Source organism: Patella vulgata, chromosome 1 (assembly GCF_932274485.2).
Source record: "Patella vulgata chromosome 1, xgPatVulg1.2, whole genome shotgun sequence".
Lineage (NCBI taxonomy): Eukaryota > Metazoa > Mollusca > Gastropoda > Patellidae > Patella > Patella vulgata.
In genome coordinates, this window is record NC_065879.2 from 894,316 (window position 1) to 917,816 (window position 23,501).

General features: G+C 39.3%; 1 long non-coding RNA gene across 1 annotated transcript in view; it reads right to left on the reverse strand.

The window, feature by feature from the left end:
• The window catches only part of LOC126808576 (uncharacterized), a 58,348-nt gene extending 35,064 nt beyond the window's left edge, over window positions 1-23,284 (reverse strand). The window contains exons 1-2 of the long non-coding RNA XR_007674675.2: window positions 22,714-23,284; window positions 7,709-8,101 (exon numbers count right to left, since the gene is read on the reverse strand). This is a non-coding gene — a long non-coding RNA (uncharacterized LOC126808576). The remainder of the gene's footprint in view (window positions 1-7,708; window positions 8,102-22,713) is intronic.
• Between the last annotated feature and the right edge of the window lie 217 nt (window positions 23,285-23,501).

Consider the following 23,501-nt stretch of genomic DNA (forward strand, 5'->3'; position numbering starts at 1 on the left):
CAATAATGTTTTAAAAATACAAACTTACGGGCTTACGAACTTACAAATCTTTATTTGTTTTGTTAAAAAATGAAATTAAATGGGGTTTAACGTCCTACTGTTCTGCTTCAACTGAGCTAATGAAGACAGGCATATGCCATGCAGTGTGCTACGAGGGAAATTTTACCCGGGCAGCGGCACTATGGCCAACTCTTTTATCAAATTTCAACTATCAAGGGATCTTTTACGTATATGCCAATGTGTACATGGGACCTTGGTTTTTTGTCCCATCCGAATGACAAGACAGCTGTCCTTGTCAGGCCCTCCCGCCTGCACCACTAACAAGGGAAAACTACATTCGAAAATCCTGATGAACATTATCCATCAATACAGGGATCGGGTTTTGTTGAGATATTGTATATAATATCGAATAAATTTAATGGCCTTAAAATGTTTTTATTATAAGAGAAATATTATGCAATGATGTTTTTAACATAGTATCGAAGTTTTACAATAAGTTTATCTTACATGATGATACGATCAATATAAAATACAACAAATATTACCTAAAACTTTGTACCAAGATTTAACCCTAAATCCTTAAAATATTTTAGTTTCAAGTTTTCATGATATAGGCCCCAGATGGTTGGGGTTGGAGAAAAATATCAGGGGCAGGAAAGGAGGGGAGGAGTTGGTTTTAAAAAAAAAAACAGGGTTAGCTACTCCCAATGACGGTAAAAATAAACTGGCGACACACCGTCAAAGAGACTGGACCCTTCCCTACACCATAAACAAGGCTGGACCCTCCCCTACGTACACCATAAACAAGGCTGGACCCTCCCCTACGTACACCATAAACAAGGCTGGACCCTCCCCTACACCATAAACAAGGCTGGACCCTCCCCTACGTACACCATAAACAAGGCTGGACCCTCCCCTACACCATAAACAAGGCTGGACCCTCCCCTACGTACACCATAAACAAGGCTGGACCCTCCCCTACACCATAAATAAAGTACTTGGCAAAGAAGTTGACAAAAATACGAAACTAGTATTTGAGAGAAAACTGAACTATTTATTGTCATATGTGTCATGTTTTATTGTCGTATGTACCATGTTTTATTGTATTTATGAGAATACATGTGATTTATTGACGTGGTATACGAGACCATATGTTACATTAGCTACATGAAATATAACAATATACAATCACAACCATATCATTATAATCTCATGTTTTACATATTTAATATATTGCTACATTGATTTTATTACCATACCTACATCTGTTGATATAATCAAATTACTTTACTATTTCACTTATTACAATGTTTCAACACATGGGGCTTAACATCCATTCCACACAAAATAAGGTGATTTCGGGAATAACATATGGTTCAACTTTACTTCAGTAATTTACTTCCATATAGGGGTCTTTAGGGGTCTTTAGTAATGTGAGGAAACTGGAGGACCTGTAGAAAACCTATGAGGTGGGACAGGTGACCCTGTGTCGGAGCCGACAACTTGACTCAATGCCCGACCTTATGATCTAAAGTGCACATGTTAGCCGACTCGATCACCCCCATACCTGTTCAATCTACCTGTGCAATCTACCTGTAATAATGTGATTGTAAATCTATAGCCTGTATTAAAGGAGCGAGAACCAGGTGATATAATCCAATCAATGTCCGCTTTAACTTTAACAAACTTGTTGGATGAGGTACCCCAACCACATCATCCACAATCCTCGTCCATACTCTAAGAGTATTTCATTCAAATTGTTTTCAAACACTGGGAATATATTATTTAAGAACGGTCTTCTGTTGGCTTACAATGCCTATGTGTTTATCTTACAGGGTGTGGAGGTGGGGTGGGGGTGCAAAATTAACCAGAATTCATTTCTTTGGGGGGAAAGTGGGATAGGCCTATTTATTTTGTTAATTGTGTGTATAATTAATGTTAATTGTGTGTATAATTAATGTGTGTATAATTAATGTTAATTGTGTGTATAATTAATGTTAATTGTGTGTATAATTAATGTTAATTGTGTGTATAATTAATGCGTGTATAACTAATGTGTGTATAATTAATGTTAATTGTGTGTATAATTAATGTTATAATATGTTATATAATATACTCATCACTTTTACACTTTGCACTAGAAGTATTATTATGATATCCATTTTAAAGGTCCATTATGTAAGAGCTAAATCTGCCTATCACAGGTCTTTATTTTGGCCAAAAATGTTATATAAATTATCATTGAAACATTTATTTACATGACAAGCCATAATCAAGATCATCAGACATCTTAGATATTAAATGGATTAAAACAATTGCATCATATAATTTAACGTTAAAATGGATAATATCAAAAGGAAGCAATGATACTTGACAATCAAGACATAGCAATGGTACTTGACAATCATGGCTATCTTGTCAAAACTTCAAACACTCATAACTTCTTGGTTAAAAATAATTTGACTGAAATAGGCTATTCAGTTTATTCATTATCTATTTTCAGCGATCAGACTGGTCAGCTCTTTATCTTTACCTTACATAACCCATCACAATGGGTAAATAATTATCAAATTCCCTTCTCTGTGTCTAACACGTACAATAATTGAATAACTTAATAATGGCTTGAAGTCACGTCTAAATTAGCTAACTGAAACGACCCCATGACAATGGCGGACACCCCCGTATCGGCTAATCAAAACACCAATCACAACATGACGGAACGGCTCGAAGACTCCCGACTGATCAAATATTAGGGCCTATCACTGGATCAGCCGAGTGTTTAATGATTTTAGGTTAAAAACCAAACCAGATATAAATAAACCACTTCCAATATTTACATTCAAATATCGCCATTTCTCTTCCTACACGCGCTCACATTACTTTTCCCGCCAATTCTAAAAGTCACGTGCTGTATGGAAGCGATTCATTCAGCCATGTGGCATGATTAAACTGATAAACAGAAGGCCGTCTGCTCCCAGATTTGTAAGAACCAGGCGGGAATAATTCCAACCTAACTGAATTATATTGTCATCATGGTTTAATAAAGGTAGAAGATATTAATTATGCTGGTTAGATTCTACCCACCTAATCGCCATTATTACACGAGGGCAATTTCTCTTCTTTTCTAAGAAGGAAAGAAAAATTTGATTAAAAGACATTTTCTGATAAAAATAGCCATTGAAAAACGTACATCGGTTTGTCAACCATTCTAAATTTATTAGATTTAGAATTTGATAATCCGTCTACGAAGTTCGCGTTCGGTTCGATGAAACCCGGAATTGCAAACTCGCACATCAAAGACGAGTTGTGTTTTTTTAAATTCAAAGGAAACAAATAGCTCTAAAATCAAGCCATGTGTTTTCGCTTTCTCAGAGGACACAGCCGGGATCCCGTTTACACGTTGGCGTGCACGTAAAAAAAACCTTGACAATTGAAATTCAAAATACGAATGTTCGATCAAATTGTGGTAGCCAAGTCGATGAAGAAAAGTAGGACTTTAAACCCCATTTCATTTCCAAGAACACGTGCGTGTAGTATATATATAGAGAGAGAAATGGGGTTTAACGTCCACTCGACACAAACTAGGTCATTTCGGGACTAACATATGGTTTAATTTTATTTCGATAATTCGCTTGCGCGTAGGGGTCTTTAGCAGTGGGAGGTCGGAGGACCCGGAGAAAACCCACGAGGTTGGACAGGCAACCCTACTCCTTGTCACGTACAACCGAGGAATCGAAACCACGCCAGTTGACCCAATGACAGGTCTTATGATACAGCGCGCACGTGCTAACCATTCGTCCATCCAACCCCGCCGCGTGTAGAATAAGGATACCGTGCTGGTGAAAATCAAAAGTGTATTTTTTTTAAAACGGTTACGACGAGAAACTGAAGGCGGTAATTATTCTACCATACTAACTGGATCTAACGCTCAAACACTGACTTCAATATGAAAAGAGAAATTAATTACTTGACGACATCTTTCCATTTGGTAATTTCACGCGTCAATGCACGTACTTTATTACTACCATACTATACACGGGATGTTCAAGTGATAGAATCGAACCAATGTCATGAAGGTTATCAGCTGTAGTTATTATAAAAAAATTCAAAACTTTTAAATAATGGAAATTCTGTATACGATTAACGTATTTTCATATGAATTAGAATAAAATGGAAAACATCTTTTTGCTTTTGAATAAATCACGCGCGGTGAATCATGGAATCTACTGGGTTTTTTTAAAAAAAAAAAATCCGTTTTAGATTTATATTTTGTACTTTATGCATGACCGCAATCATATTTTCATTGGGGAGTGGGGGGTTGGATGGCCAAATGGTTAGCACGTGCGCACTGTATCATAAGGTCTGTCATTGAGTCTACTGGCGTGGTTTCGAATCCCCGGTTGTACGTGACAAGGAGTAGGGTTGCCTGTCCTACCTCATGTGTTTTCTCCGGGTCCTCCGGTTTCCTTCCACTGCTAAAGACCCCTACGCGCAAGCGAATTATTGAAATAAAAATAAACCATGTGTTAGTCCCAAAATGACCTAGTCTGTGGGAGTGGGAGTCTCATTGGGGAGTCACAGAGTAAGTTACGTTACGTTGTGATATCAGTATAGGGGCCACGGTAGCTCAGAGAGTAAGACACTGCCTCATTAGCAAGAGGTCGTGGGTAGAGAAGGTGCCCCGGGGTTTTTCCATTTCTCCTTTGTCAGTGGTACAGGGCGAAGGGTTCTGGCAAGGAACGGCGTACATATCTCGCTTGCACGTAAGACCATCCTTGACAGGCGGAATCCAACACAGAGTATTCGTAAACACCACTTTAGGCTACTCTTATATCATATTCCAACTGCCAAGGGATTTTTTACGTGCACGCCAATGTGTACACGGGACCTCGGTTTTTCGTCCCATCCGACCGACTAGACAGCTGTCCTTGTCAGGCCCTCCATCCTGCATCACTGACAAGGGGAAACCACGCCGGAGTACAGAAATGGAATGAAATGAGATGGGGTTTAACGTCCTACTGCAGTTTGTACAAACAAGTTGGACGCTAAACCCTATTTCATTTATATTTACAGACATTGTATCTAGTCCATCCCTAAAATAACATGCAATAAAAACATTCCCTAAAATAACTAAAATAAACTTTGAAAGGATGACCCACTATATCAACTGTTCACCGAGAAGATGAAATCATCGTCAATCATTTTATCGTCAGTTTTTTTACATAAAAATAAAGGAAACACGCAACATCTTAAATATCGTGAAATTACTGTCAAATATCAAAATATATGGACGGTTTCAATACAGTATTAATTTTCATGCCACGTAACGATAACACCAATATGACGGACAAATTAAATTAGTCCTAATATTCACAAGAAATAAAAAACAGTTTTATTGTTCAGAAATCGTTCCATATTAAAATCGACACGGGCGATAAGAAATTATTCTAGTGCAGCCAATGGTAGTAAGAAAACGTTCCATATAAAACATGGATCATAAAAAAATCTATTGAAGTTTAGCCAAGTGAAAGTTAGGAATATTTTGTTATGTGGAATAATCAGTTGAAATATAATTAACACGAGGAGAAGAGCGAGAAGTTGTTGGAAGGGTCAATGAGATTTCTATTCAAGCGATCCTACAAGTTGAAGAACTTTTTCTCACCAAGATTTTTTATACAGACGATAAAATGACGCCATTGAAGAGGTTGAATAGTTAAAAACTTGTTGAACAAAATGAATGCCGTTAAATTTGAGATGTTTTATTGGGTATTATTAAATAAAATCCGCGAAAAGATCACAGTAGGCCAAACTGATGTTTTGAAAAAAAAAGATGCAATCATTGCGTGTTTTTCAGATTTGTAAACCAAAATTATTTCTTAATATCGTTAAAGAAATAGAACCGAAGATAAAATGGCACTCCCTGATTGTCATAATGTCTAAAATTATATGAACTGTAAACAGAATGTCCCCATTGCTATTTTATTTTTTTACGAAATTGAGCACACCAGGAATTCCGCGGCCTGTTTGTCACCCTGATGCTTGTCACGTGTATATATACTGTTTATCACGTGTATATATACTGTTTATCACGTGTATTTATACTGTTTGTTACGTGTATTCATACTGTTTATCACGTGTATTTATACTGTTTATTACGTGTATTTATACTGCTTGTCACGTGTATTTATAGGGTGTGTCGATTGTACTTTTATTCTAAACGGACATGCATAAAACATACCCCAATAATTCCATAGTGACAAGACCCTTGTGATTTTTATCAGATTATACAACCATGATCTAAAATCAGATTTGTCAAGGGTTTCAACTCATATCGTTTTGTTTTAAATTCACATTTTACTCCGAGATAAAAAAAAATATCTCCATTTAGAGTTGAGTATCAGGGATTGTTTTTATGAACAAATTACCACAATCGATGCGTGGACAAATTCATTTTGTAACCAGATTCTGTTTTGATGTGAAGGTTTTTTTTTCGGAATGAGAAGTTTTTTGCACAGTGTAAACTGTAATATTTCTAGAGATGAAGTTGAACCACGAGTTGCTGAGATAAATAAACACACCACTGATACAATAAAATACTCAAAGAGAAAGAAGAAGAAGAAAACTAAATAAAAAGAAGAAATTAATTCTCCACTCCTCGTGTTATCACATATTTGTATAGATTTATTTTTATAAAATATTTTGAAGTGTTGGTGATATCGATGTATTCGGTGGTTAATGGTGTTTAGACGAACAACATGGCGTTTTCAAAATATCCTGACAAGCAAAAGAAATAAAGAAGAGATCAATGATGGAGAGCAGGATAAAAGAGTTGTTGGATAACGATCATTGATATAATAAGTTGTATCAAGTATCGGGTTACATGTATCCTCCTCGGGCATCAAAAGTACATGAATGATTAAATAGCCTACAATTCACCCAATCCTTTAACCAATGTGACACATTACAAGAAACAAAGTGTAGTCGTGTATCATAGTTCACCGCTAGCTATACCACGGATCATTAGTAGGTCTATTGAAGGACGCCTTTTACCACGGATGGTCGTTTAGTCAAATTAGAGAGAGAGAGTGTGTGTGTGTGTAACGTCCACTCGACACAAACTAGGTCATTTCGGGACTAACATATGGGAGGAAATCGAAGGACCCGGAGAAAAACCCACGAGGCTGGACAGGCGAAGCTACTCCTGGCGATGTACAACCAGGGAATCGAAACTACGCTAGTTGACTCAATGACAGACCTTGTAATACAGCGCGCACGCGCTAATCATTTGGCCACCCAAACCCCCCTTCTATTGAAGAAAGAATTGAACGTTAATTCACAGTTCGTATATACATGAGTTTGACCAATCTGGCTGAAACGTAGGACGTTAATCCCTATTTCAGGCCTTCACCCCCCCCCCACCCAGCTAATGGTGTTAGCATAAAGGTCCACTTTCCATGTACGTGTTTCATCCGGTGAAAAAGTCGCTACACTGCAAATGTAATGGAGCCGTTTGCATGTAAGCGTTTCCGTGCACGGAAAAAAAGTTGCTCGATGAGCGAAATGTTCGCTGGCGTTTTTTCTCACGCATGCGGATGTTTACTATGTACTGACGTTTCCATATAACCGACGAAAACGCACGCCGGAAACGCGTACATATAACACGGGCTTATTGGAGAAAGAATTAGAATATAAATATTAATTGTCTTACCTTCATTGACCTGCCATGTTATATTACAATAAAAAACATCAAAACATTCAGTTTTAGGTTTATGTTTATAACCCGTGGTTGTCAAACAATTGTCTTTTCCATCAACCTGGGTACATTCTTCTGTTGTCCATTTTACTAACAATAACTTCGTCCGACATATTACATCCCAACACTCACGTTTAGTCCATAATGAAAAACTCACATTGCCCTTAGTGTCAGGATCCGTTTCGTTGATGGGTCGAGTCCAGAAAGGCACAAAGGCTCCACCTAAATCTAGTCCTATGGCAAGAAACAATATCACTGCTGTAATAATACTGTATATCAACTTCTCTGTCTTTGTAGCCATTTCTTTTTTTACAATCCTTTCTTTCTCAATCTGTACACTTGATTTCACTAAAAAAAGAAAAAAAAATGGTTTAAAAAATATGTCTATCTGCAAAAACAAGGTGATAGATTTCTATAAATAATTCAAATGTGAAAGGAAAATTGAGCCTACAGACTGTACGATTTTCAGGGAAATGAAATGGAGTTTGATGTTCCTCGGAACGGGTTCTTTCCTTATCTCCGATTATCTATCGTCCTTACTCGAGGATACCTTGATAATCCGTTGGAAATAATGCGCCTCGGGAAGATTGTATAGCCTAGGGGCGTCTTCCGATAATGTGCAACTGGAAACCCTTGTCCCACAGCAATACTATATATACGACGAGGCTTTGTCGTTAGGGGGTGACCGTGGTACTGGAGCGTCTACAAACTAGAGGAAAATAATACTTTTAAGAACACTGACGTTTATTTCGGGTGCTGGTATATACAATGTGAGTGAGTAAAGCGAGGCGGGACTCACTCCCATATATACCCTAACGCGGCTAACCCTTATCATCAGTGTTAAGTAACTTTTAAAATAAAATGAAATGAAATCGGGTTTAACGTCCTACTGTTCTGCTCCTATACTGGGCTAATGAAGACGGGCATATGCCATACAGTGTGCTATGAGGGAAATTTTGCCCGGGCAGCGGCACTATCGCCTACTCTTATATCGAATTCCAACTGCCAAGGGATCTTTTACGTGCATTCCAATGTATACACAGGACCTCGGTTTTTCGTCTCATCCGAAGGACTAGACAGCTATCCTTGTCAGGCCCTCCGTTCTGCACCACTGACAAGGGGAAACCACGTCGGAAAATCCAGATGAACTTTCTCGGCCAATGCAGTGATCGAACACCCGACCTCCAGGCTAGCGAGCCACCGTGGCCCCAAAGTAACTTTTAATCCTCTTAGTTTCTAAACTTGGTCTGAACATAACATTGCAGGAAACTGCAATTAATGTTTCGACTCTAACTATATAAAAGTTAAATAAGAGATCTTGAAAACCATTAAATGTTTAATAATTATAATGTGAATGAACTGTGCAGGAAAAGGGACTTTTCGGTGAGATGTGATAAGACATGTATGACTAAAGATCGGAAAGTAATATCTGTATACTATAACATTCCTTTGAGAGCTATGAAGGAAATTAAATAGTGTTTTAGGTCACTTGGTGAATTTTCCAGGAAATTCTATCTTTTCATTGCACGACAATCTGTACACCCGTATGACTAGACACAGTTCCTTGCCAGTACCTTTTCCTCCTGGACAACGCCTCCCTCACTGAGCCACCATGACGCCCGATTTTAAAAGCAAAACAGGATATTATTAGGTCAAAACGATCACGGACAGTAATCGCGGTGCCATATATATTTAGAGAAACTTAAACCAAAGAGAGCAGACTATTCATTAGCTGAGAGCTGGAATTTCTACAATTTTAAAATATTTTAGTTGAAGTTTTCATTAATAAGGCCACACGGCAAATTTTTAACAGATGTGCAAATCATATATGTCTAGTGTCCAGTGCGTCTCCATGGTCCCTACCCTAATTCCACAGTTACGTCTAATTGGTTCGAGTCTGTGAATACCAGTAAACATTAACCAGATTATAATTTAACCGCGAACTTCCCAAAATTGTCCTTTTACATTAGCATAATATGGATTCATGTCTTCGATATATATTGTAAAAATAAACCCCCCGAAGTATTAAAATATTTTTAAAAGGCTGAAAGAAAACAATCAAGAGACAGAGAAAGGAAATAAAACAATTAAGAAAGAAAAAGATCTACTCGTGAAAAGATCAAATAACATTTTTTTTTTGTGAGTTTTTATTGTGATCGAAGTCTCTAATCAGACGGTGTTATAATATAATATATAAAAATTGTAGCCGGGGAGAATGAAATAAGAAAACGGTGTGATATTTGAGGTAGGAGTTTGAACGATCTATATTATTAATCAGTTGAGTTTGTATATGGTCGATTATTTTCTTACATTATATAACAGATATATATAGTGGTGTGAGGTGAGGGCATTAAAGTAACGGGGGGTTGGATGGCCGAATGGTTACTTAGCAGGTGCGCGCTGTATCATACGGTCTGTCATTGAGTCAACTGGCGGGGTTTCGATTCCCCGGTTGTATGTGACAAGGAGTAGGGTCGCCTGTCCAACCTCGTGGGTTTTCTCCGGGTCCTCCGGTTTCCTCCCACTGCTAAAGGCCCCTACGCGTAAGCGAATTACTGAAATAGAATTGAACCATGTGTTAGTCCCGAAATGACCTAGTTTGTGTCGAGTGGACGTTAAACCCCATTTCTCTCTCTCTCTCTTTCTTGCTGATAAAACATATACAACCAATAAAGTGGAGAGAGAGAGAGAGAGAGAGAGAGAGAGAGAAGAGAGAGATCAGGAGGTTGGACAGATGATCCTACTCCTTGTCGTATACATGTATGTCTGGGATTGAAATCACTTGACTCAATGGTTGACTTAATAATCCAGGACTTTCACAAGCCTATGTGGCGCCCCTGGATAAAAGTTTCAGTCACGCCCACCCCCACTCACCGCGCATACTGGTATGCAATTAGATATAGTCTAGGACACTAGGGCATCCTAGTGATATAGTCTAGAACACTAGTACATCCTATATGAAACTAATTACATTGAAACGGTCAAAAATTCTAAAATTAAAGACAAAATAATCAAGGGAAATATTTTCACGAATATTTAATTCTAAGGCTGATATTATTTGGTATGATTATTTTCACAATTTGAACTATTCCTCGTGACATCCACTATTTTTTCTTGGGGTTAATTCCACTCGTCGCTTTAACCCCAATAAAACTTTCATCATAAAACCACCACCATATAAGTATAGGTTTATTTGTGACGTTTCATATAGACGTGCGAGACCTCACTTCTCTCAAAATGTCACCAAATGACGATATCAATACCAACATCAATATACAGTTATTGCCATCACCAATGTATAATTTAATTGAGTTAAATTTTATCCTCGTACAATACAAAGAAAATGAAATGAAGTGGGTTGGACTTTGATTCTACTCGTGCATTATACCTCGCCCTGTCCCTCCCGGCATCCTTACAATGGCCGTATAGTTCTTTCAATGCAGTACACCAAAAAACCCTACTACACAGCTCTAAAAAAAATCTCTATGCAAATGATGAGTCTGATTACATATTGTATGAGAAGTTTTCACGTACTCTTCGTGGAATTGTAACAAATAACCAGTCTCTCTCTCTGACACAGTAGGGGAGGGGGAGGGGGAGGGGGCTTCGTATATGCTTGGTTGACATATAATGATACTTGACTAGTTGTAAGATGAGTTGACAGGATCTTACAGCCAATGGGCTTCTTTGTTACATGGGGATAAAAACATGTCTTTATAAGGTGATTAGGTCGAACTTAAAGCTCATTATTCATAACCTTTAGACATCTCAACAGATGCTCAACACTCAACCATAGACCTTTAATATGATTTACTAGCAGGATACCCGGCTTCGGCCGGTCCGAGCTACCCCTATACTCCAAATTTCAGACTCGGGGCAGACCTAGTGAAGCCGCCAACTCCGAACAGACCGGCTTCGCTCGGGGGTCATAACTCCGAAACCGGAAGTGGTAGACTAACGCCACCTGGCCTATGTTACTCCCCGGTCCGAGCTACCCCTATACCCCAAATTTCAGACTCGGGGCAGACCTAGTGTAGCCGCCAACCCCGAACAGACAGGCTTCGCTCGGGGGTCATAACTCCAAAACCAGAAGTGGTAGACTAACGCCACCTGGCCTATGTTACTCCCCGGTCCGAGCTACCCCTATACCCCAAATTTCAGACTCCCCGGTCCGAGCTACCCCTATACCCCAAATTTCAGACTCGGGGCAGACCTAGTGAAGCCGCCAACTCCGAACAGACCGGCTTCGCTCGGGGGTCATAACTCCGAAACCGGAAGTGGTAGACTAACGCCACCTGGCCTATGTTACTCCCCGGTCCGAGCTACCCCTATACCCCAAATTTCAGACTCGGGGCAGACCTAGTGTAGCCGCCAACCCCGAACAGACAGGCTTCGCTCGGGGGTCATAACTCCAAAACCAGAAGTGGTAGACTAACACCACCTAGCCTATGTTACTCCCCGGTCCGTGCTACCCCTATACCCCAAATTTCGGACTCGGGGCAGACCTAGTGTAGCCGACAACCCCGAACAGACCGGCTTCGCTCGGGGGTCATAACTCCGAAACCGGAAGTGGTAGACTAACGCCACCTGGCCTATGTTACTCCCCGGTCCGAGCTACCCCTATGCCCCAAATTTCAGACTCGGGGCAAATTTAGCCGCCAACCCCGATCAGACAGACTAGGCTCGGGGGGGCATAACTCCGGAAGTGGTAGACTAACGCCATCTGGCCTATGTTACTCCCCGGTCCGAGCTACCCCTATGCCCCAATTTTCAAACTCGGGGCAGATGTAGCCGCCAACCCCGAACAGACAGACTTGGCTCGGGGGGTCATAACTCCGAAACCGGAAGTGGTAGACTAACGCCACCTGGCCTATGTTACTCCCCGGTCCGAGCTAACCCTATACCCCAAATTTCAGACTCGGGGCAGACCTAGTGTAGCCGCCAACCCCAAACAGACAGACAGACAAACGACAGTCACAAATATATATATAGATAGATAGATAGACCTGTAACTGACCAGGAGTAGGGTTGTCTGTCTAACCTTTAATATGATTTCTAGACCTGTAACTGACCAGGAGTAGGGTCGCCTGTCTAACCTTTAATATGATTTCTAGACCTGTAACTGACCAGGAGTAAGGTTGTCTGTCTAACCTTTAATATGATTTATAGACCTGTAACTGACCAGGAGTAGGGTCGCCTGTCTAACCTTGTGGGTTTTCACTGGGTCTTCCGGTTTGCCCTACGAATTATTGAAATAAAAATGTACGCTATGTGTGTTACCGGTTCGTCCATAAACATACATTATGATAAACATACATTATGATAAACATACATTATGATATACATTATACAAGAGCTAAATCTGTTTATTGCAGGTCTTTCTTTAGGCCTGAAATGTTATCTAAATTATTAATATAGACATTATTTAACTTATTCAGACCATAATCAACTCTCGATGTCATTGCTAGGCTGCGATAGTTAGCGGATTGGAATACATTTTTTGAAAAATAATTAAAGGTAAAACGGGATAATCGAGGCTTTGGTTTTTATCGTACCGACTTTAGTAATGATGATCGAGGCTAAGCTAAAATTTAAAAGCTAATATCTCGGTTCAGAGTGAAGGAATTTGACTGAAATTTTCAGCATATTCTATTTACGTTATCTATATTTTTAACAATTAAAGCGAGAACTGTCAACTCTTTATCTAATCCTGCCTAATGCTGCTTTAAATGACAAAGTTTGTGGCTAGTGGGGGATCACGTGGCTAAGTGGGCAAGGCGCTGGCTCGCTAGCCTGGAGGTCGGGTGTTCTATCCCTGCATTGGCCGAGAAAGTTCATCTCGATTTTCCGGCGTTGTCAGTGATGCAGAACGGAGGGCCTGACAAGGACAGCTGCCTAGTCGTTCGGATGGGACGAAAAACCGATGTCCCGTGTATACATTGGCGTGCACGTAAAAGATCCCTTGGCAGTTGGAATTCGATATAAGAGTTGGCCGTAGCGCCGCTGCCCGGGCAAAATGTCCCTCATAGCACACTGTATGGCGTATGCCCGTCTTCAATTAGCCCAGGTTAGGTGCAGAAGAGTAGGACGTTAAACCCCATTTCATTTCATTTTTGTGGCTAGTGGACGTTAACCCCCCCCCCCCCCTCTCTCTCTCTATCTCTCTGGGACCTATATTTCATGAAAACTCCAACTATAATACATATGGATGTGGCCGTTTGATTGGTTGTGGCTGAAATCTTGGTTTAACCTTTTAGCTAATGAAAGGCTAAATTCTTAAGACAAGTATTCTAAATAAGACCCTGGTGTTTTCATATGGGATATTATTAGACGACAATTGGCAAGTTTTTATTTTAAATGTGAACAATATAATTACACGAGAGTTTCAAGGCGTGAAATATTTCAACATATTTTAACCCATTCTTTTTCTTTTAAAGAACTTTTTTAATCACAGATTATCTTATTAAAAATTCTACCCGGAAATTAGTTCTGCTCTTTAAACTCAACATTCCAGGGTCTCTATTTTCTAGGCGCGAGATTTATCCCAAGACATATTAAGGAATCTATATTCGACGAAAATTTAACACAAAATATATTTTTTTATCTTTCCTATCAAAATGTTATGGAAATGTTTTATAATTGAATTTTGAATTAAATTAAAACTAAACTTGAAGTCGGTGTGATTTATGATGAAATATCTTTATTTACGTGTATATATTTAGCCACTCCCGTGTGATATGTAAAACCGAATAGACACACCCATGTCCTGTATCCAGCTATAAATAGAAATCTATGAGTTAATCTACGAATTCGTGTGTGAGATCGGTATCATTGATATGATGATGTGACCCCGCAGAGACGAAAAGAGTGTTCTACTCTGTGAAGATTTGGGGGCCCACCCCAAGACCCAACGGACGGGATCCATAAGTGATCATCCCGAGGGCTACTGCTAGTCGGACGTCCCTAAGTGAAGGGATGTCGGGTATCCTGTGGAGGGCCGTTTTTTGTCTTGGTTCTGGTCCAGAAACATCGCTGCACCCCTGAACCTAGGTCGGACAGGCGGCGGGGCCCTGGGGCCCGGCTGACAGTCCTACCTCCCCCTACCCACCCAAAACAAAGATCGTAACATTTATGGCAAAGCGGACCAGACTGCGCCCGCTCGCCACCTTTTTTCTACCCCAAAACTTTCTCCGCTCCTTTCGATGAGATTTTTAACTTGGGCATTCCATGCTAAGACACTATGTCTCAAATTAAACTGGACCAAGCCTAATCCATACGGCGTCCTCCAGTAAGTTTCTTAGGAAACATCTTTGTCTACGATATCACCTTAGGTGGAAGTGGACGTAAAACACCAGAAACGAACGAACGAACGAGGAAGCGGATTTGTCTGCGATATCACTTCTGTGGAAGCGGACGTTAAAAAAAGCTATTTCACACGGCTAAATCTATTTGTTAAGGCCAACTCAATTTTCGTCATGGTAGCTGAGATGTAAACAAGGTTAGAGCACGTGATTGTTGGCGAGATTGTAGGTTAGGGTAAGCGTTGGGGCTATGGTTAGGGTTGGGATTAGCGCTAGCCCTGTTTACATCTCGTGACCTTTGACTAAACTTGAAGTTGGCCTTATAAAATAGATCTAACTTATTTCACACACTCCATATTGATCATGTGACCTGATATTAAAGAATACTCGCATGTTTTAATACGTCACTGTTATTAAAGCAGCATTGTCACTCTCACAAGAGAGCGAAATGAAATGTGGTTTAACTTCATGCGGTGTTGGCTGTTGCACCGACTGGGCTAATGAAAACGGACACCCGTGTACTATGAGGGACATTTTTCCCGGACAGCGAGTTTTCGTCCCATCCTAAAGACTAGAACTGTTCCTTGCCCCGCCCACGCCCCCTCCCCGTCATATGGTCAGATCTTCTATCGTGGAGGTCATCGAAAGTATAAAGTAAGGAAACAAATGAAATGGGGTTTAACATACTGTTCTGCTCCTAACCTGGGCTAATGAAGACGGGCATACGCCATACAGTGTGCTATGAGGGAAATTTTGCCTGGACAGCGGCACTACGGCCTACTCTTATATCGAATTCCACTTGCCAAGGGATCTTTTACGTGCACGCCAATGTGTACACGGGACCTCGGTTTTTTTTCCCATCCGAACGACTAGACAGCTTTCCTTGTCAGCCCCTCCGTCCTGCATCACTGACAAGGGAGAACCACGCCGGAAAATCTGGATGAACTTTCTCGGCCAATGCAGGGATCGAACACCCGACCTTCAGGCTAGCGAGCTAGCGTCTTACCCACTTAGCCACGTGATCCCCAAGTAAGGAAACGAAATATAGATGTGTATTTTAATCGGATAGCTGGGATTGTTTAATCTTTATCAAGCAAATGATACAAAAACTAAATGCCATTGAAACATTTCATTCCAAGGAACATTAAGAACGATAAGATCATAGAATAATATTATCACAGGCCCTTTAACCATCAGGAACTATAATGAGTACCATGTGGTGAATTCACATCACGACCGACGACAATAACAAACTCTTACTGAGGTTCTCGAATATTCTCGCCATATTTTCACACAACATCACTCCCCGTTTTATTTACAGCGAGTTTTCAAATTGTCGTCTGTTGGTCATTAGTTCATTCCGGATTAAAATCAAACAGTACGACCAACATCCTGTAACCCTATCACCAGGATCTTTGTTTTTTCTTGATGAATAACTAATGACAGTAAACCTACATCCATAAACTGATGTTATTGACGTCTGAATGATATTATTCCGGGTGTTCACACCAGGGAGAATTTTGCCCAGGCAACGCCGTTACTTTATTAAACTAGAACTGATACGACCAACATTGTTCGTCGCAACTCTAAAAATATAGCCAAGTTTTTACCCGATGATTACCTAAGTTTCCCCTGATTCATTCCAACCTTATCCTTAATTTAGCCGCCTACGACCCCCCCCCCCCAACAGACGAAAAGCAATATATAATATGATTTAGTTAGTGTTACGTGGACGTTTCCCTAACCTCGTGGGTTCCCTAACCTCGTGGGTTCTCTAAGTTCTCCCGATTCCTTCCAAGCAGTAGTGCAGCTCGAGACTATACCGCATTGGTCCATGAATTCTGAGCGTTTTGGAAATTAACATGTTAGTCCCGTAATAACCTAGTACGACTTAAGTGGACGATAAACCCCCCCCCCCTTCTCTTTCAACCCCACCCACATGGTTGATAATTAAAGATGTTGAATTGACATTGATGTAACTATATTTAATATCCGCCAATTATTGTTCTCCAAGAAACTAGACAGTTATAAAGACGCGGTGATATCTATTATCTATCAGCTGTCATGTATTATCTAATGGCGGTGATTTCTATAGAATTCAACAGTAAGATAAACTACTTAATGGTGTATATCCCCGCGGTTTGACACCCCAACAATCGTCATTCAACTACCGCTAACCTATTATTTAGTTAACAAGTTATTGTGTTGATCAACTCTCTTGTCACTGGTAAACAATGTCCATGTCAACTTACAAGGAGTAGGGTCGCCTGTCAAACCTCATGGGTTTTCTCCGGGTTCCCCGGTTTCCCCATAAGACCACTACGCGCAAGCCAATTATTGAAATAAAATTGAACCATGTTAGTCCCGAAGTGACCTAGTTTGTGTCGAGTTGTCGTTACCCCCACCCCCTCTCTCGCTCCACATTTTTTCTATACGGCACCCAGGAATAACTATCTAATTGTAAAGTCCTTCCAAGAACATGCTGGTCTGTCGCTGCCCTGACAAAACCCTGTCGTTGCTCCGACACAACCCCTAATCAAATTATTTGCTGCGTTTAGTAAATGCTAATTATATAATACTGTTTAATACCGAGCGGCATTTTTATCCTCCGCTTGCTAATGAGTTGTAAGAGTTATCATTTTCTATAGTTGACACCCACCCCCGGGCCCGTCCCACCCCCGCCGTCTTCATTTACCCAGGACGTCAAACCCCATTTCATTTCATTTCTGTAGAAGCCTGTCATCTGTAAAGAAAACAATAATCCTGCAGTATTCAGATCACATGGAAGTCATTTTATTATTCGACGCCACCACGAATATTTCTCAAGTCGTGTAGAAAATTAAAGAATTAACTTACAGAACCCACTGGTACGCCACTGCCCTGGCAAAATCTCCCGACTACGCTTAAAGCGTGTTTAAATGGTCCGTCGTCATAGCCTTTCTTTGTCGCGTATTCCCGATGTCAAAGGTCGTGCATGCGGTGTCAAAGGTCACCCTTCCGATGTTCGTTGATTCCAGGCAAGGGTCTAAACTCTTTGTTGTCACGTAGTTTCTTTGTTCCCAGTCCCAGCTCGCCATCTTTGTTCCCAGTCCCAGCTCGACATCTTGTGTGTGATGTTTTTATCATCATCAGCTGATGCTTGTTGACGATTTATAACAGAAATTGATTTCTGCCATAGCACGTGCTGTACTTAGTGTACGGGTATACACCATGGGGGTTTTAACACGTGTGTGACGTGTATGCACGTGAATTGTATAAATGTATAGAAACGCAAAAGAAAAATCTGATGACATTTTTAACATTTAAAAGATAAAATATTAGAAAAAGATTAGCCCCATTTCATTTAAGCAGATTAAAGTAAAATATTGGTGATGATATTATTAGATCCAGTTAGCTTGACAGTTGGAATTCGATATAAGCGTAGGCCATAGTGCTACTACCTGGGCAAAATTTCCCTCATAGCACACTGTATGGCATATGCCCGTCTTCATTAGCCCAGTCGGAGCAGAACAGTAGGATGTTAAACCCCATTTTATTTTATTTCCAAGCCTCTACACATCACTGTGTTATTAAATCTAGTCAATTATAATAAAATCTGCTGAAATGGTGACAGATGGTTGATGACAATAAATTTTATCGATCTTTATTCGTCCATGTCCTTAACACATTGCTCATCTTTTAATATAATTTCATCATAATTAGTCATTTCATAGCGGAATTATCTCCTTTATTGGTACCCCATCTAGTTATATTCCCTATAGGGGAGCCGCGGTGGTTCAGTGAGTATGATGCTGGCTTAATAACCAGGGGCGGTAATTACAAAAATTCTAAGAGTTGGAACCAACTCTTAACTGTCAAAAATTACTCCTAACTTTGTAGATTTTCCTAAGACCTATTTATAAAACATTTTACTTTAAGAATTACTCCTAACTATGACACATATTTAGGAGACCTCCTGTAGCACTCCTAACTTGTTAAAAGTACTCTTATCTTGGTTAACATGGCCGTCCGTGTACGCCGCCTAAGAGAGTTTAAAACAAGAAGAGATTTCAAATTTAATTATCAAATTAACAATTATAGTATTTTTAGCGAATTTAAGTGGCGCTACTTAAACCACCTTTCACATCTTGTAGACTGTTCGTTTGTCAACGGAATCATTTTTTCATGACAACCTGATGAAGCTCACGGGGTACCACGTGGTTCTAGTTGGGGGTTAACGTCCGCTCCCACCTGATTATTTTACACAGTAAGGTGAATATATGACAACCAAGGTGATCTATGTCTTATCACCTGTCTATATAAACAGGTGTAACCTGGTTTACACATAGGTACAATATATACAACTATCGTCGGTGAGCACGTTCACATCGTCCTCAAATAAAGGCGTACATTTCCAATTTAGCGAGGTGGGGGGGGGGGGGGGGGCGGATAACCAAACGGTTATCGCATGTCACCGAGTCAACTGGCGTGATTTCGATTTCCCCGGTTGTACGTGTTAAGGTGAAGGGTCGCCTGTCCAACCTCGTGGTTTTTCTCTGGATAGCCCGGTTTCCTCCCACTGCTAAAGACCCGTACGCGCTAGCGAATTATTGAAATAAAAATGAACCATATGTTAGTCCCGAAATGACCTAGTTTGTGTCGAGTGGACGTTACCCCCCCCCCCCCTCCTCTCTCTCTCTCTCTCTCTTGGGCCTATAACGATCTTTATACCAACACATCTACAACTCTATACACGGACCGGTGTTCACATACTAGCTCCACCCGAAGAACTTCGCGGTGTTCACATACTAGCCTACATTCACCGTGGACCTTCGCATGGCTCCTTAATATAATAAAATGCGTCATCTATTGTGATTATCGTAAAAACAACTTGTCAACTGAGGAGAAATCATCAATTTATAACGTCAGAACAAAGATGTCGGCAGAATAACTTCCTTCGTAAAAATATTGATTGTGAAAAATGACGGATGATCTTCAATAACAATAATAATCTGTTTTTATTTTACATCTTCTAAATCTGTCAAGTTTTTATCATCATGATGATATAATGAATTTATTTCTGTGTGATTTCAGTGGAATTACTCCAGATTTTCGTATTCTTATACACAGCAAGTTTAATCGTTCACAACTGTCAAAGGGTAACAGCACCGGAAAGTCTCGGGAAGTTATCTTTGGTACACAAGAATCGAACCCTGGTCTCTTGGTTAGCGAGGTAACGGTTTACCGTGATCCCATGTTACCAAAATAAATTTATAGGAAACAGTTGGAGATGGAGTGTTTTTGGCATGTTGTTTATTTCGTTTGAGAGGTTGTTTTTTTGTTATAAATAACATTGACATTGATAAAATGTGGATACACGTCTTCTTTCAGACATAAAACAATCCATGATTTATATAGCGTCTAGGTAGATTGACATTGACGGCTGATGACAGGGGGCTTACAACCAGACCCGTAGCCCCCCCTGGAAATAATCTTGCCCCCCCCCCCCCCCCTGACAAAAAGTTGTCGACCATATTTATAAATTACCTATGTATGATTTGAATATATTTCTTGAAAAACACTCAGAATAGTTCGTTCTTAGAACATATAATTGTCGATTTCTATGCTTAGAAACTCGTTTACAGCTACTCAATTTTCAAAATTTTCCGGGGGGGAGACCCCCGTACCCCCGGCAAGAGAGATTATGGTTGGTGAGATTATGGTTCGGGTATGCATTAGGGCTAGGTCCAGGGTTAGGGTTGGGATTAGCGCTAGCCCTATTCACATCTCGTGACCTTTGACCAAACTGGAAGTTGACCTTATCAAATAGACCTAACGTAGGAAGTTGGGACCAACAACTTGGGTCACGTTGTACACGCTGTTGAGCACCACAAAGAATCCTGGCCAGTTGGAATTCGATAAGATTAAGAAATGGACGGAAACGCCCCTTTCAGGAAAATAAATTTCCCTGGTAGCTCAATTATCCAGGATTGTATCGAAAGGTAGATAATTAAACCGCAATTCATTTTAAAGCTTATTACGTCGTCTAGAGTTCTACTTATTAGTCTTTTAAATCATATTCAAAGTTAATTAACGTTTTCCTTCAATAAAATATAAAATGTCAATTAGATGAATCGATGGACTGGTTGAACTAGTAATTAATTCATCGTTTAAGTACAGATTAACCATTCACCTTACACGTATTTAATAAAACGGAAACAAGATGGTCGTGTGGTCATTGAATATCGTCAGATATGGTTGTTAATGGCCGACCATTTAAAGCCACATTTCAATAATTTCATGCTTCTTTTACGATTATTTCATCTCACGTATTAACGGGTAATTTCGATTTTGTGTAATGCATTGCGCAAGGTTCAAATTTCAAAATCTGTCCCCGATAAGTGAGAGAGAGGGGAATGGGATTTAACGTCCACTCGACACAAACTTTAAATGGCAATATCGAATTGGAAACGAAATGGGGTTTAACGTCCTACTGTTGTACTATTTAGAGATTTAACAATATTTACAAGAATTAGAAATAATACAGATGATATGATAGTGTGAAGTATTAGTTCTGTTTATCTGACATCAGTAGATGTATTTTATATTAGTACACCTGCTTTAAAGTTCAATAATAAAAAAATCTTTAAAATCCTGTATCGATAGAAAGTGTTTTGTTTAAAACCCTGTATTGATAGAAAGTGCTTTGTTTAAAATCCTGTATCGATAGAAAGTGTTTTGTTTAAAATCCTGTATCGATAGAAAGTGTTTGGTTTAAAACCCTGTATTGATAGAAAGCGCTTTGTTTAAAACCCTGTATCGATGGAAAGTGTTTTGTTTAAAATCCTGTATTGATAGAAAGCGTTTTGTTTAAAATCCTGTATCGATGGAAAGTGTTTTGTTTAAAATCCTGTATTGATAGAAAGCGTTTTGTTTAAAATCCTGTATCGATAGAAAGTGTTTTGTTTAAAATCCTGTATCGATAGAAAGCGCGTTTAAAATCCTGTATTGATAAAAAGCGTTTTGTTTAAAATCCTGTATTGATAGAAAGCACTTTGTTTAAAATCCTGTATCGATAGAAAAGATTTTGTTTAAAATCCTGTATCAATAGAAAACCTTTTGTTTAAAAATATAATGTTTTATTTTTTACAAGATTTCCTTAACTTATTAATTATTACGTAATAACAGCAGTATTTATATTACTATGGACGTTTGAGAATTACGTTAATAATAATAATAATAATGGCGTGCTGTGACAAAGGTTTTTTTTTATCAAATGAACATTTATTACAGATAGACGATGTGAACAACCGGGCATGCTGTGTGTTTCATTAAACATTTTAAAAATACTAATTTCAAAACAAACAATTCATTATTTTCAGCCCAGAATTTTCGTATATAAAACATGTATAATATAGTATTTGTCACGTAAATTCATATTTGTATGTTCAGACATTTGTAAGCAATAAAAGTATATTAAATCTGAACAGTCGAGTTCCACAACCAACATGAACGTATCAAATGTGTCCCAGAATGTTTGACCTTAGCTCCGTCTTAACCTAAACATGTACCCCATGTTGAATTGACGTATCTATAACCTAAATTTGACTTAACATATAACTTTATCTTGTATTCAGTCAACGACGATAATAAGTAAAATAGAATTAAAACATGTCCTACCGTTTAACTGTTCATTGATGAAAATTTTAAAAGTTAATTATTCCAATAATTCAGTTTACGTCTGTTGCTATCCGTCAAGCCTGGCCATAACATAAATTGATACTCCCACTCTTCTATACGACTGTTAAAACTTGGTTCGTTCTCCTTCACTGCTCTAAAACAAATAAACATCAAACATGTCCGACACCAATCGTCACATCACCCAAAAAAACATTTCATCTCCTACAATTTGTATATATACTCCAGATTTCATGCACCGCTAAATAATCCACGGCCATCTATCCCAACAACGAGTTTTAATCTATTTAAATACTGTTTTAAAAACAAATAAAACTTTCTAAAATCTTCCCCGTTATGTTGCAAGCTTGCGACTTGACCCAATTGTAACGGGTCTCTGTTAACTGTGGTGTGTGCCTTTAGCAATAAGCATGGTATATAATGTCACTGGTTTGCCTTAAGGGGACGATCACAATGTACATGTACATATATATAGCGACCTTCTCACATCAAACCAACTATAACTCAACTAACTAACTTAATCTAAACTTTGTTCAAATTTCCCACTTCATACTGGTGCCCGTGTGTTTTACAGTCGTATTGAACGCTGTACACACACACAGAATCTGTGTAATACGGTGATTGGGAGAGAGAGAGAGAGATCATTCTTTGTTAAAGGCACGATGCCTTGACTATAGCTTCAAGCCAACTATTGTATGAAGACCGTGATTCTATTGTTAAATATCCTGCACCTCCTGTGTTCTTAAACCATGAACAAAGACAATATTTTA